Raw genomic sequence first — 16,041 nt, 5'->3', positions numbered from 1 at the left:
TCATATAATGTTCACAAATTATATGCAGTAGAGTACATTAATACAGTATGTTCCTAGACTATCCATTTCAATTTCAAATTTTTTAAACTGTTAAATAAACTTTGTAATGAATTAGGTGAATAAAAACATCATTTGATTTATAGTTATAACGGAAAATCATCGTTTGTAAAGTGGAAGGCATAGAGTCTATGTGAAATGATCATTGGTCAATTATGAAACCATAATTTCATAATTTGGTTTTCTTTTAACAATAATTTTAGATTTTCTATATAATGATATTCCAGGGCCCAACAGGTTATATAGCATAAATATGTGAAGTACACCTGAGCCCAAAACTTAAAACAGGGTATCCTTATGAAAACCAGTTTTGGAACCCGGGTTTCAGAAATGGGTTTACCCAGTTTTGTAGATATCGATATTTTTGTTTTGAAATATTATTTTATTTAATCCTTTATATCTTACCATTTTTATCAAATCTCTTAAATCAAAATCTACACAAATAATAAGACCCCAAAAAGGAAACTCGGAAGTTTCGTTCAACGATACTCTTTTAAATTTCAGGCTCAGCAGTATGGAAACAGTACAACAAAATGGCCGTTTTACACTTTTTTCCAGTAAATTCCTCTCTATATATTCTATTCTCTATGGGGAGCGCCCAGCTAAAACTAATGATTTTAAGTAAACTACATGTAGAGTTAAAGACATTTCTTTAAATTTATCATTTTCTCAGCGATTGATTTATCGTTTATGTGTTGAAAATAAAAAATTATAGTTGTAGTTCTTTTCACGACTGTACAAAATGGATCAACCTGCAATACTAGGATATGATTGCTGAATATGGCTTAAAGGGACAGTAAAGGAAAAATGAAAGGGGGTATAGACTGAAAGCTAATCACTTTAGCTCTCGATCGCGACCCATGAAAGTTATATCTGATGTTCCTGTCTCAAGAAATTTATTTACAACTGTGTCAAATTTATACGAAAATTAATATATATACAATTTTGTATAAAAGTAGTGGGTTTAAATAGATCAAATTCAGCAAATATGCAACCAATCTGAAAACGATAATATCCCCGAGAAAGCTAATTATTACTTAGGTTTACTCCAATTCTAATTTTATATTTGTTATTTCTATTTTTAATAGATTTAATTCATAATATTATTTACACGTCCGAATTACTTCACCAGAAAACTCACCAATGACAGTGCAGTACAGTGGTCACGTGATACAGGCAGAGACACGTGATCAGTATACTGCTCTGCCATTGGTGAAAGTTCTGGTCACGTGATTTAAGTTTAAGATTTTCTAAATTTTACATATATGAATTTTCATATAATTTTAACACAGTTTTATATCAATTTCTCGAGACAGGAACATCAGAGAAAACTTTCATGGGTCGCGATCAAGAGCTAAAGAGATTAGCTTTTAACCTATACCCCCTTTCATTTTTCCTTTACTGTCCCTTTAAGCCAAGCTCAGTTTGCACGCTAATTTACTCCTGACCGTTTTCACGTTTGGTTCCATGTCTATACCTATCCAATAAAAGTAGAAATAAGGACGGGTGGACGGGGGTATAATGACGTATGTACCTAAACAGCTCAGGAATAGTTGTATTGTAAAGAATAAAACAATAATGATCGAAGGTAGAACAAAAGGGAAGAACTATTAAGAAGAACAAAGATGTTTTGAGTTATTAATATCTAAATAATTAAATGCTTAAAAAAATACAAGGTCACAAGGTCGTACCTGTAATGCATAAATTTAACCTTCTCCTTCTGTCTAATTTGAAATGTCTATGGAAATCAGTAAAAATAACTGTTGCCTGTCTCCAATGAAACTCTAGTTTCAAGCTTTCCAAATTCCTGACAGTGAGATGTAACAATTCCTAGCCTATTTCTATATATATTTATTGACCAATGACCGTAACTGGAACAAAAGGGCCGTTCAGCTGTTTTTGGCAACTAATCCTTAAAAACTAGTATATGGAAGGTGTATTGGTTCCTAGAACAATCTTAATAATGCGAGTACTTTTGCAATAATGCAAAAGGGATTAGTTTTGAGGCTACAGGCGCACGTTGCAAATTGCACTTTATTGCGCGCGTTGTTCATACATAAGGTTATTGTTATTATTATTGTTTAATAAAATTATATTCTTTACTCTGTAATTCCCCTTGGTTTTATTTCTGGTTGTTTATGGCACAACCAGATTTAAAACCACATAATACAATATGTTATTGATACAGCTTTTTTGTTTTGTTTTGTTTTGTTTTGCAAATTGGGAATACAGAAATTGGCGCGAAATTAAAGCACACTGGCAATGGGCGTTACCATTTTCACAGCTGTCACTTTATAAGAGAACAAAAAATCAGTCTATGATTTAAAAGTTCTTGTAAACCCGGAATTTTCCATGCATGTTCCAATGGGACCTCAAAATATTTCATTTGTTTCTTAACTAACATTTTACTAATATCCGAATTATTTACAGAACAATCATTTGCAATGGAAAATAAATTTCCGCCAAGAACTGCGTTAAGGTCATTTTTGCATAAATTAGAAAGTAATCTAATGCAAAGCTTAGAACTTGCTTCAATAGTCTCATAGAAAGACACACATCTACTAGCTAACATAGTTTTTACATGTAAACATTGTGAATTACTTTTACTGGGACACCCTGTACCTTAATTTAACAAAGTCCTTTGTACAGCATGATATAAGCTCTATAAGAATTCCAATATACTTTAAAAACGTATGTTTACTGCAAAGTGCAATTTAATCCCGGATAATTGGTTTAACCCTCGCCCTCAAACTAAAATGCTGCTAGCATAGAGAATAGAACTAAGAGATAAACGGAATTAGTTAAAACTTCGGATTTACCCTGACTGGACTGAGTTAAGCTCATTTCGCTAATTTAAATGTTTCCAGCTCTGATTTGGATAGATCCTGTTTCTGTTTGCACATTCTTTATAGCTTTAGCATTATGCATCATTTAGCTTTCATTACATCATTAGATCATTTAGTTTGCTTTTAACCCACATTGATCTAAAGGTTCCAAGGCTCTCGCAAAAAGCATTAAAATTTTGCCAATTTCTTCTTAGAAACTAAAACTAAAAAGTGATTTATAATTCTAAGATGTACATGTCTACTGTCTATGGCTACGAAAAAAGTAAACACGAGATAGTGACGTAAAATCAAAGTCTAAAGCGTTTTACGACACCTCAAAGTTGACCCAGTCTTGATTTCAGCTTTCAGCTCCTTAAGCACAGTACAAATTATGATTAGAAAATGTATGATGTAATTATTAATTGGTTCCAATAAAGACTTTTATGCAAATATTTTTTTTGTGTAAAATTGTTTAAGCATAGCTGGGAGGGGGGGGGGGCGGGTATAGAAAAAGAAATATGACAAGCTAAAGTAAGTTACACATAATATCTTTTTATGTTTTTAATCCTAACTCCGTTTTTTGAAGAGCTATTGAATTTCTAATATATAAACAGATAAGTTTTGTGTTATAATATATACTTGTTCTTAAAATCAAAACTATAAGAGAAGCTACGCGGTCACAAAGTCTCACGAGTAGTGTCGCATAAATTTAACCTTTTCCATGATATCTAGTTTGCAGGCGGAATCATGTTTATATGTAATATTTTAACTTAAAAAATAAACAATTGGTGCACGATTAAAATGGCCAAGAGGGGTCACTCTAAAGTAATATTTTTGCGGGATTTCTGACGATTTCCCGCACCGATACGAACATCTATATTACAGCTAAATAGTGACGATATAAAACCGATTAGAAATTCAACTCAAATGGATAAAATAAAAATAAACAGTAAACCAGAAAGACTCAAATTACGATCTACAACTCTTTAGATCATTAATTTGAAGGTTGAACTTTTTTTAATATAATAATAATAATATCTTTTAGATATATATTAATTGAGTTGGCAAAATAAGGTTAATGTAAATTTATATAAGACTGAATAATTCTGAAGTCGTCTCTGAAGAATCATGCTTTGTGGATAACCCTGTAGCTTTGTTTTAAAAGTAAAGGAACAAAATGGGTTAGCTGGAACCATGTCGGAACCATGTTGGTACCATGTTGGAACCATGTTGGAACCATGTTGGTACCATGTTGGAACCATGTTGGAACCATGTTTGAACCATGTTGGAGACATGTTGAAAACATGTTGGAACCATGTCGGAACCATGTTGGTACCATGTTGGAACCATGTTGGAACCATGTTGGAACCATGTTGGAACCATGTTGGAACCATGTTGGAACCATGTTGGAACCATGTTGGAACCATGTGTTGCTACCATGTTGGAACCATGTTGGAACCATGTTGGTACCATGTTGGAACCATGTTGGAACCATGTTGGAACCATGTTGGAACTTAAAAAGGAACAAACCCTTAGTGAACTTTCCTTCTTACAAGGAGTTAACCTTGGGAACACGCTTCAATAATTATACAAATTACTGGTCATCATTACGAATTAGGGTTGTTAAAACATTTTTTGAAAACGTACATTACGATAAAGTTTTCGATAAAAAAGATGAATACAACTATGATATTTCTGAGAAGAAAAATTGACAATACCATCATTAATAATTATTTAAAAAGTCTCTCCTAAAGTTTTACCTCTGTTTGCCTCTACCTGCACTGCCTGATGTCATGAAAATTATTTATTATTTTATTTTGTTGTTTCTTTTATTGTTTTACAAGATCAGGTTACAATCAAACCATCAAATAGTATTGTGATGAAAGATAAATGAATTCTAAATATTTAGCCTAAACTAAGTAAAATTGCAACCTAGTATTCAGAATTATAAAATGAATGAATCATTTAATCTGTTTGTTTAAGTTGTTAAATGAATGTAAAGAATGCAGGTTTTATTTTCAAGAATGAGATATGTTAAATTTTCTGAAACGTCACAAAAATAATAATTATGTCTGATTCACTTATATTTTAACCTTTAAAACACATTTTTTAAAAATTTAAATTATTCATAAACCTTCCTTGTGGTCACGTGATGTCCCACAAAAAATTGGGCCCGATCGGTTCAGTCGTTTTGACGTTTATTGAATACTAACAAACAGACAGACAAGCCAAATTTATAAATAGATGTAGAAAACATTTGTTAGATGTATAATATGCAGTGCATGGATGGGAAAGATGACTTATACTCAATTCTTGATTTTAAAATTAAAAGCCCAAAACTGTGCAGACCCCTTTCACTTAATAAATGATTTGATAAGTTACTTATAGTAAACTATCTGCTTTATAACAACATTTAGTGCACACTTAAGTTTTGCTTTAATGTCGGCTTCCTATTCCACAGTTTTATGATTCTCACTATTGAAAACAATTAATTAAAACTTTTAAAAACCAGGCTTTTGAGGGCGGTGGAGAACTTTATTAAGTCAAATATTTTTAGCAGAAACGTCTGTTAGAAAAAGAAAAAATATGCATCATCTTCATTAATAAGGTTGTTCTAGGTCCGACCCCCCCTCCGTCTCACCCTGTAAAACCCCCAAAAAAAGTCCCCCAGCTTGCTTCCTTGCTTCTTATCCATCCTGCAAGGAAAGTAAATAATAAAATGCAGGTAGACATTTTTTATTTTGCGTATATTGTGATGTATATTGTAATATATTGTAAACCAAATTTAATTCAGAAAAATAGACAATGCATGATCTATAAATTGTGTATTAACAATAAGATGCAAAACTATCTACCCCTTTATTCAGAAATATTCAACTGCTAAAAATAAATAAGAACACTTTTAATTTTAGTGTGTTTGGTCTAATCAAAACCAATATTCACGGTTACAGAAAATTGAACCAAAAAAAAGCAAAACCTAATTTTGCATGAACTGAATTTTAATATTAGAAAATTTTTTTAAATGTTGCAGATTTGTCTTATTAAGAAATCTACAAGATATGAACAATCTCTCATCGAGGATTTGGCTGGAAGATATCAACCCAAATAAGATATTTGGCCGGAAGATATCAACCCAAATCATATATTTGGCCGGAAGATATCAACCAAAATCAGTTATTTGGCCGGAAGATATCAATTAAAATCAGTTATTTGGCCGGAAGATATCAATTAAAATCAGTTATTTGGCCAAGTAAAAGCATGTAACAATCATACAAATTAAGTAGAAACCACTGCACTAAACAGTAAACAGGAACCGAATTAAATGAATTTGAGCTACGCCGCTGAACTACCAACTGCCGGTTAAAAGGAATTGATTTTTTACCACAAACTTAAATATTTTAATCCTTATAGCTTTAATACATTAACATGTAAATTTTTGATATTTCAAACTTAAATAATTTGATCTAACAGAAATCATAGTTTGAAATATCTATGGTAGACGACATTGGATAGAAAATCTAAGTTTGTGGCAAAGACCCAATTCTTTTGAACCACCGATTCAAAATTAAAGATTAAGGAAGGATGCAAATCGTTGATTCAAATTTGAATCGATGGTTGGCAGTTCTAATTCATTAAATTCGGTTCCAGAGCTAGATGTGTTCATTTTTATTCTTTTTGAATTTAATCGCGTTTCATGGTCTACAATTCAACAATCTTATAACTTAGTGAGTTGTCTTTAAATACAAAATATGCTCTAATTTAAAGGGATTATAAGCGTATTTAAATACAAAATATGCTCTAATTTAAAGGGATTATAAGCGTATTTAAAAGTGACTCTCCATGTACAGATGGCAATGCCTAATTCCCAATGCTACCCTTAAAAGTTTTGTATGATCAAGAATGAATTATCAGATTTCAGCTCAGCATTAAAAGTTTTATTATATCATAATTAATAATTTCTCTTCCGTATTTTTTCGCGTTTTTCGTATTTCTTGAATCGCAAAAATGGTCGCAATTTTCGAGAGCGAACGAAATGGAAAAATATGAGAAATTTTCTGCAAACATTTTTTCGCGAAAATGTGAAATTTTCCCATAACGATTTACCCCTTTTGCTGAAACCCCTATTCTCTAATAAAGTGACTGGAGAGTAATTTAAAATTAAGCTTTAAAACTGATAAAAAACAACGGAAAATCAAAAACTGTTTAATCAAGTTCAAATTGTGATGTAAGTCACAGCTTGCTGGGATAAGGACCAAACTTGAAAACCAGCGTGAATAAAGTTAGTCTTCCTGCGCAAAGAGAATAAGTTTATGTAAATTAAATGTTCCAAACTGCGAATAATTAAATTAAATGTACATTTTTGTCTCTTCGACTATTTAGAGTTTGATGATTGATTCATTTAACAAAATGTCCAATTTCGACCTAACCCTAATGACATGATTGACAATTCTATCCTGTTTAACTATGAAACTTCCTGTATCTATTTAAACCCAGCCTACAGCTCTTAACTCAGCAGAGTATAATGAAGCTCCTTCTCTCTTTCCTCCTTCTATCCGCCGTGATTAGCTGCTTCCAGGCAGCTCCCTCCCCCGGCGGAAGTAGTTTTGGCGGAATGTACCAACTTCGTCGAAACTCTGGCAATTCGATCTACGCATTCGACTTCGGGGAGGAGGACGCTGGCGTCGACGGTAAGGTTTTTTAAAGAGATTGTAGAGGTTAGTTTAAGTGACTCACCATATTTATTCAGTGGCCTTTCTTAGCCGTGTTTGGTCAAGAAAGACTCAGATATCTATTTTTTCTTTCAAAAATGTTTAATTTCAATTTTATAAAAGGGGTGTAGAAACAGTAGAGATTTTTTTCTAGAATTATACACTTTTTTAGCTAAACATTAGCAACAATATCGTCCACAATATATATCAGATGAAGGTTTAAGGGGTACAGTTGTGAATTAAACATGCCATAATCAATTAGAGAGTTAACACTTGAAAGTACAAAGACAATCCATTTAAGAACCATGCTTCACAAATAGAGTAAAATAGTGAAGAAAAGATTTTTTTATTTTTGAATTAGATTGCAAAATAGTTTAATGGGCCTCGGGTTGGATCTGCTCGGGGGAATTATACTGGAGGGATTTTAGAATTCTAGTTGCTTTGCTGAATATTCATTGCAGGGTTACGTTGCCAACTTATTTTTCTAGAGCATGAAGGGGGGGAGGGGGTAAAATTATTTTTATTCCTTGCAGTTCTATTTTATTAAGATATTTTAACATTTTAAATTTAAAAAGTTTAAATTTTTCAGTTTTTAATAGGAATGGGGAGTGGGGGGGGGATAACATGTGTAAGAGGAAGAAATAAAGGAACCCATTTATTACTGAATCTTTATTCGCTCCTTTCACAAAGGACACTACATGTAAATACATTGTGTATTGTATGCCTTGTGTTCTCTTTATGGAGAAAAATGTTGAATTTTAACCCATTCAGTTAATGAGGCAGTAAAAGGAACAGCCTAATTATTCCACATTTCTTGCAATTTTATTAAAATATGATTTTTATGCGCAAAGATTTATTGTTACGAATATTTTAATTTAAAAAAAGATTAAATGGACGATGTATTGTTGTCCTTGTTAACATTTATATTACAGATTGCAAAAACGTTAAGATCTCCTTAAAGTGCCAGTAAAACTGATATCGTAACTTTTGAATAAACAGAAATAATTTATATCGATGAATTTTACTTATTTAGTATTTCTCTGTTTCTGGAAAGTTGATCTCTAACATTTATAAAAACATCTTTTATTTGTCAAAAGTTTGAAAACTTAAAGAGTAAATACTCTGTAGTTTGTGTTTTTATATTAACAAATTTCATAAATTGATTTATTTTATTAGCGCGCTCAAAAGTTTCTACCACAGGATCAGTTACAGAAATGCATTTTGTGTTATTTAAAAAACCAGTTAAAATTCATGGAGATTATTTAGCAACAGTATTGCCATAACAGAGTAATTTCTTCAATTCTAAATAAATTTTCATTTTCTAATTTCAGATAAAGTTCCTGAGTCCCAGAGTATCCACGGATTCAGTAGCTACGACTACGGCGGGGGTTATTATGATACTGGATTCGACGACAAGGGTGGATTCGACTACTATAGATAAAGCACTCAACAACAACCCTAGGATTTCTACTGATAAATCTGTCGATTACTAGTAAATTTTGATTTTAGTGCACTGACGAAGATCAGATGTACAAAATGTCAAGCTTTACATAAATTCATTACTTTGTTACTTAAATTTGTTAAAGTTTAATAAATTGCTGTAGATTTAATCAACATGTTTATTATTTTCCCCTCAATTTTGAAATTTTAAGGGAAAACTTTGGGTTGATTGTATCAAGGGCTTCAACAAGTCCCGGCATCGTTTTGAGGTCCATTTTGAGGTCCGCCTAGAGGTCCATTTTGAGGTCCGTTTTGAGGTCCGTTTTGAGGTCCGTCTAGAGGTCCATTTTGAGGTCCATTTTGAGGTCCGTTTTGAGGTCCGTTTTGAAGTCCGTTTTGAGGTCAGTTTTGAGGTCCAATTAGAGGTCAGTGTTGAGGTCCATTTTGAGGTCCGTTTTGAGATCCATTTTGAGGTCCACTTTGAGGTTCATTTTGGGGTCCGTTTTGAGGTCCGTTTTTAAACATTCAATTGGTTGTTATGCTTTAAGGCGCTTTAAAGAATCAGAGATGCTGTGTACAAAGCATATAAGGTTTTCTATAAGTTAACTTTTATTGCATTAAGCAATTTATTTTCTCTAACCAAAGATATTAACTAAAACAATTTTTCAAAACGGTTTATGGAAACGATTTTATTAATTGTTTTGAAAAATCTTTGAGCAAAGTAAATTTTTTGCATGATGTGATAAATGGAAACTTCCCAGGTATTTAATTTTTTGATATTTGAAATTCTTTTAGTGCCTCTGAAAAGTCTAAATCTTGTTTAAAAACGGACCTTCCAAAACTATACCATCAGTACATACAAGAACTTACGAGAACACAAATTCGTAGCATAAAATCAACAATTATTCGTCTTCAGATAAGAAGGCCTTCGAAATAACAAAGATTTTGTTCGAATTACGAAGACTTAAGACTCAAAAATGTGTGATTAATCCATAAAATCTTATGTTCATAATTTCGAACTTAATGCTAGACATTTTGTAGTCTGTAGTTCGATATTACGAAGGAAATGTTAGTTTACAGTGTACTAGTGATGATAGTTTAACAATTTACTAATGATGATAGTTTAACAGTGTACATACATACTACATACTAGTGATGATAGTTTAACAGTGTACAAATTAGTGATGATACTTTAACAGTGTACTGGTGATGATAGTTTAACAATCTACAATTGATGATAGTTTAACATTGTACTAGTGATGAAAGTTTAACAGTGTACATACTAGAGATGATAGTTTAACAGTGTACATACTAGTGATGATACTTTAACAGTGTACTAGTGATGATAGTTAAACAGTGTACTAGTGATGATAGTTTAACAGTGTACGTACTAGTGATGATACTTTAACAGTGTACTAGTGATGATAGTTTAACAGTCTACAAGTGATGATAGTTTAACAGTGTACATACTAGTGATGATAGTTTAACAGTGTTCCAGTGATGAAAGTTTATCAGTGTACATACTAGTGATGATAGTTTAACAGTGCACTAGTGATGATAGTTTAACAGTGTACATACTAGTGATGATAGTTTAACAGTGTACATACTCTTGATGATAGTTTAACAGTGTACTAGTTTTGATAGTTTAATAGTTTACATGCTAGGGATGATAGTTTAATAGTGTACATACTAGTGATGGTAGTTTAACAATGTACGTACTATAGTGATGATAGTTTAACAGTGTACATACTACTGATGACAGTTTGACAGTGTACATACTAGTGATGATAGTTTAGCATCGTACATACTACTGATGACAGTTTGACAGTGTACATATACTAGTGTTGATAGTTTAATAGTGTACATACTAGTGTTGATAGTTTAATATGTCAATACACCTCCCATAAGATTTTTATCTCTTTTAATTAACGCATTAAATACTCCCAGTCCTTGTATCCTCATATCATCTAGAATCATATTGCATGCTGATGTTCATATAGTTTAACCGTATACTACCTTCACTTTAATATATAATCTATATATATAGGGAACAATGCATCACATTTTACTATTATTATGACTTGTAAATATCTACTAAACCTAAAATATTCAGATATATCTACTAGAAAATATTCAGATATATCTACTAGAAAATATTCAGACATATCTACTAGAAAGTATTCAAATATATCTATTAGAAAATATTCAGATATATCTACTAGAAAATATTCAGATATATCTACTAGAAAATATTCAGATATATCTACTAGAAAATATTCAGATATATCTACTAGAAAATATTTGCTCCAACGGTTTACATAACTGTACAGTGTGCAGTGTACATATTTATATAACTTATTGATACCCTAACTCCTTATTGACTATTGTAAAGCAGTTTAAGAGGCCAGGAACTGGAACTAGGTAGCTGAACTACTTGAACTACGTAGCTGAACTACTTGAACTCAAATTAAACCCTGAAGTGCATCATGCATGTGCAAAGTTCCATTGGTTAACATTCTTTTAATTTTCTTTAATTCCTAAATTAATAATTTTCTTTGAATGTATGTTCAACGTTCAAATTTTTTTTTGTAAAATGTGTTGTGCACTTCTTTATTTATCATGTGTTATGGGTGAAAACATATTCTATTGAAAGCATTTAGAATATTGTGTTCTTGTTCTACCAATTTTGTGAAGAAAAGGATGACGTTTTCTTCATAAGTTACTCCCAAACTTTTCGTACATGGGTTTTATTTTAAGGGTAAAACAAGCTCAAAGGATTGGAAGAGTTCAAATCTTCTTGAATGAAAAGTCTGGGTAAATTCCGTACATTAGGGTAACTTCTCATATATTGAATATATTATTATCGATTGATTCTAATGAAGTTAATAGACTGTAAGCGTAATTTAATGTATGACATGTGACCCTCCATGCAAAAATGGCAATGCCAGGGTTACAACGGAACCCTTAAAAGCTTTGTCTGATCAATTAGTATGAATTAGATTTTTTTCTCTAATTGTTTTCTTTCAGTTTTTAATGCAAACGTGACTTGCGAAGAATTGGAAAAGTTCTAAGAAATAAACAATTTTCGAGTCAGAAAAACGATTGTATCTTCCACATTTTTTATCAGAGTAATGTTTAAGGGTACTGTTGTAAATCGGCATTGTCATCTTTGCATGTAGGTTCAATTAAACTTTCGCTTACAGTCCCTTTAAGGGGTGATTTATCTCCAGAAATGTTAAAGACTGAGTAACGTTGAACTGCAGAGTAAAGGATATAACTATTTAATCATATATATTTAGAACCGGCTCACCCTCCTTCCTTTTAAACTAAACCCATTTGTGGTTGATTTATTGGGTGTGAAGTGTAATACAGTCAGCAGTTAATAGATTTTTTTAGCACACAGTCTATATATTAAAACAAGACATTCGTATGTATGTTCCCTATAGCCGGCCAAACGGCTGGACCGAATGGGCTGACATTTTTTGTCGACACTCATGGGTGTATTTTTCCCACGTGTATCGCTGGGCTCTTCAGCTAGCAAGCAATATTATACGAAGCCTGTAGATACAAATGTTTAACACCAATTACCGAATTTTGTTGCGCATTGCCTTGATTTTACCATATTTAAAGGGACTGTAGGTAGAATATATATGTATAGTGGGGTCGTCTTTTACATTTCTACTATCATTGTGACGTTCATCTTGATGGGGTTCGATCTTGTCTCCTCTCTCATCATCATCTTTATTATTCCCTCATCGTCCTCAACCTGGGTGAGTAGCAAACACCATTTAGAAAAAAATTGTTTGAAAATCAAAATTTCCCAACACGCAAATCAGTTTTGAGATTCAAAAAATTCATAGATGTGCTAAAGAGCTTAGAAATCACTCTGATTTTGCAGATTTTTTTTTCTCAAAGTTTTTCAGATTGGCAATTGCAACTCAATACAAGCAAAAATAATTGAAATTTAAAAAATGTAAAACTGGGAATTTCTTAAGGTGAACTTAATTTCCAGTGACTTACCATTTCTATTTCCAGTTCACAACGGTACCATCAGAGATAAGAGAGTTATAGAGATCGATTAACACCTGCAAATTGCGATATTCAACAGCATGTTCTTTTGTGTACAAGTACTGTACACGACCAATCAGGAGATATCTGTATTCAGGGATATTTAAGGATCCTTTGAATAGGAAATATACACAATCTTTAAAAGTAGACAATATTCATAAACGTTATGTTTTATGTTTAAAATTGGAGTATTTCTTGTAAAGTTGTAAAACTTAACCCCTGAATGCAACAAGTGCCGTAAGATGTCAGTCAAAAAACATTACATGGAACCGTAGCATGACGTGCCGGGACACTATAGGCCTGCTCTTCCTATCCAGGTAGAGTGTATGAGCAGTCTGTGTAGTCTGTGGTATCATTCAACTCGATCGGAGATGAACAACGAGGTTAAAAAGTATAGAGTGATGATGTACGCTAATCCTTCACCGAGAGCGTACTGCACATTTTTTCATTATAAGGAGATTCTGCAGCCTAACCTCGCCATAGTTTATCATAATTAGTAAACAGTTGTAAGTGTACAATACAGCTAACTGAGCACACAGGTACATCTTTTCAGCAAGAAAACTGGTCATTACGTTTTAAACAAACTTAATTGCTGAAAATATAAATTCCCATAAAAGTGACATATAAAAAAAGATAAGCTTTCAAACTTCAGGGTGCAAATATGTTGCTGGGCTAGACCAAGGAATATAAATTGACTAGGAATCGTCAACTCAGAAGTATTCAAATTGTGTACAGTGTACTCTCTAGGAGCAATGTAAACAAAATATGATTTTGGCTTTCAGGTCAATATCGAACATTTTGTGATGTCCGAGTCAAATTACTTAAACGGTTTTAATTAAAGTGATAGCAAAATCTGTTAATCTACCCCCCCCCCTCTCACCCCGCACAAATAATATTTTGCCCCAGAATTCTTTGTTTTTGATATCCTCCCGGCCACAGCATTTACAGAATTGATGTGGTGGTTCCTAGTCAATTTATATTCCTTGAGCTGTCGGATACACGTGTACGGCGTGGGCTATACACGAGGAAAATGGGTATTAATGTAAACATTCTATAGTGACCTTTTAACTAACCATTTATACAACCGATTTCCTTGGGTCTCATTATTACAAGTGTAGTGTACTCAACCATGTTACTTGTTCTATGTATTTTACAATAGGTTTGCCCTACTTAATCTTAACTCAGACATTAGTTACCCGCCCAGCCTTCCCCCTCTCTAATCCCCTAAATAAACTCCCTACACTACCCTAGTCCTACCCAAAATAAAATCTTTATCCTACCCTAGTCCTTCCCTCAAAAAACTCCCTATCCAACCCTAGTCCTGCCCACAAAAACTCTTTTTCCTACCCTAGTCCTACCCTCAACAAACTCCAAACCCTACCCTAGTCATACCCACAATAAACTTTATATCCTACCCTAGTCCTACCCTCAATAAGCTTCCTACCCTACCCTAGTCCTACCCTCAATAAACTACCTACCCTAGTCCTACACTCAATAAACTACCTACCCTAACCTAGTCCTACCCTAAATAAACTACCTACCCTAGTCCTACACTCAATAAACTACCTACCCTAGTCCTCCACTCAATAAACTACCTACCCAATCCTAGTCCTACCCTCAATAAACTACCTACCCTGCCCTAGTCCTACCCTCAATAAACTGCCTACCCTATCCTAGTCCTACCCTCAACAAATTCCCTACCCTACCCTTGACTTATCCTCAATATACTCCCTTCCCTTCCCTAGTACTACTCTTAAGATACTTCCGACACTGCCCTAGTCCTACCCTCAATATACTCCCCAACCTGCCCTAATCCTAACCTCAATAAGCTCCCTACCCTGCCCTAGTCCTACCCTCAAAATAATCCCCACCCTGCCCTAGTCCTACCCTCAATAAACTCCCTACCCTGCCCTAGTCCTACCCTCAATATACTCCCCACCCTGCCCTAGTCCTACCCTCAATAAGCTCCCTACCCTGCCCTAGTTCTACCCTCAATAAGCCCCCTACCCTGCCCTAGTCCTACCCTCAATAAACTCCCTACCCTGCCCTAGTCCTACCCTCAATATACTCCCCACCCTGCCCTAGTCCTACCCTCAATATACTCCCCACCCTGCCCTAGTCCTACCCTCAATAAACTCCCCACCCTGCCCTAGTCCTACCCCTCAATAAACTCCCTACCCTATTGTTGTCCCTTGTCCTACCCCTCAAAATATACTCCATACCCTGTCCTTGTCCTACCCCTCAATAAAATCCCTACACTACCCTAATCCTACCCTTAATAAACTCCCTACCCTCAATAAACTCCCTGCCCTACCCTAATCCTACCCTCAATAAATTACCTACCCTACCATAGTCCTACCCTCAATAAACTCCCTGCCCTACTTTAGACCTACCATCAATATACTCCCTACCCTGCCCTAGTCCCACCCCTCAATATACTCCCTACCCTGCCCTAGTCCTACCTCTCAATATACTCCCTACCCCCCGAACTTTATCCCTCCAAAATTACAGTTGCTAAACTTATCATCAACCTGATCAAAACTCTCCATGTTCATTTCACCCGACTTTGTCCACCAATTCTACAGTTTTTAGTTTCTAACTGTACAGTAATGCAAGAAGAGTATACATATTAAGAATTATAAATATAATCTCTGGTTTCAAAGTTAGAGGCAAAACTAAAATTGATTTGCTTCAGGAGGTTTCTTTTACAGTCACTGTTCAAAATCCTACCCTGAGAATGTTAAAATACAAACCTTACAACAGAAGGATAAACAGAAGGATAAACAGAAGATTGAATAATTGACCAAATATGATGGAATAAAACATAAAAAAACCTTTAATTTTTCATTCTTAAAGTGACTGTTGACACAATATTAAAGTGGCCTCATTAAAAGAGTTATGTAAGATTTACAACATTCGTCCGAGCAAAATTAACTATTCTT

The sequence above is a fragment of the Eurytemora carolleeae genome, unplaced genomic scaffold, assembly GCF_000591075.1.
Source record: "Eurytemora carolleeae unplaced genomic scaffold, Eaff_2.0 scaffold42, whole genome shotgun sequence".
NCBI classification, from domain to species: domain Eukaryota; kingdom Metazoa; phylum Arthropoda; class Copepoda; order Calanoida; family Temoridae; genus Eurytemora; species Eurytemora carolleeae.
This window is presented reverse-complemented; position numbering follows the sequence as displayed.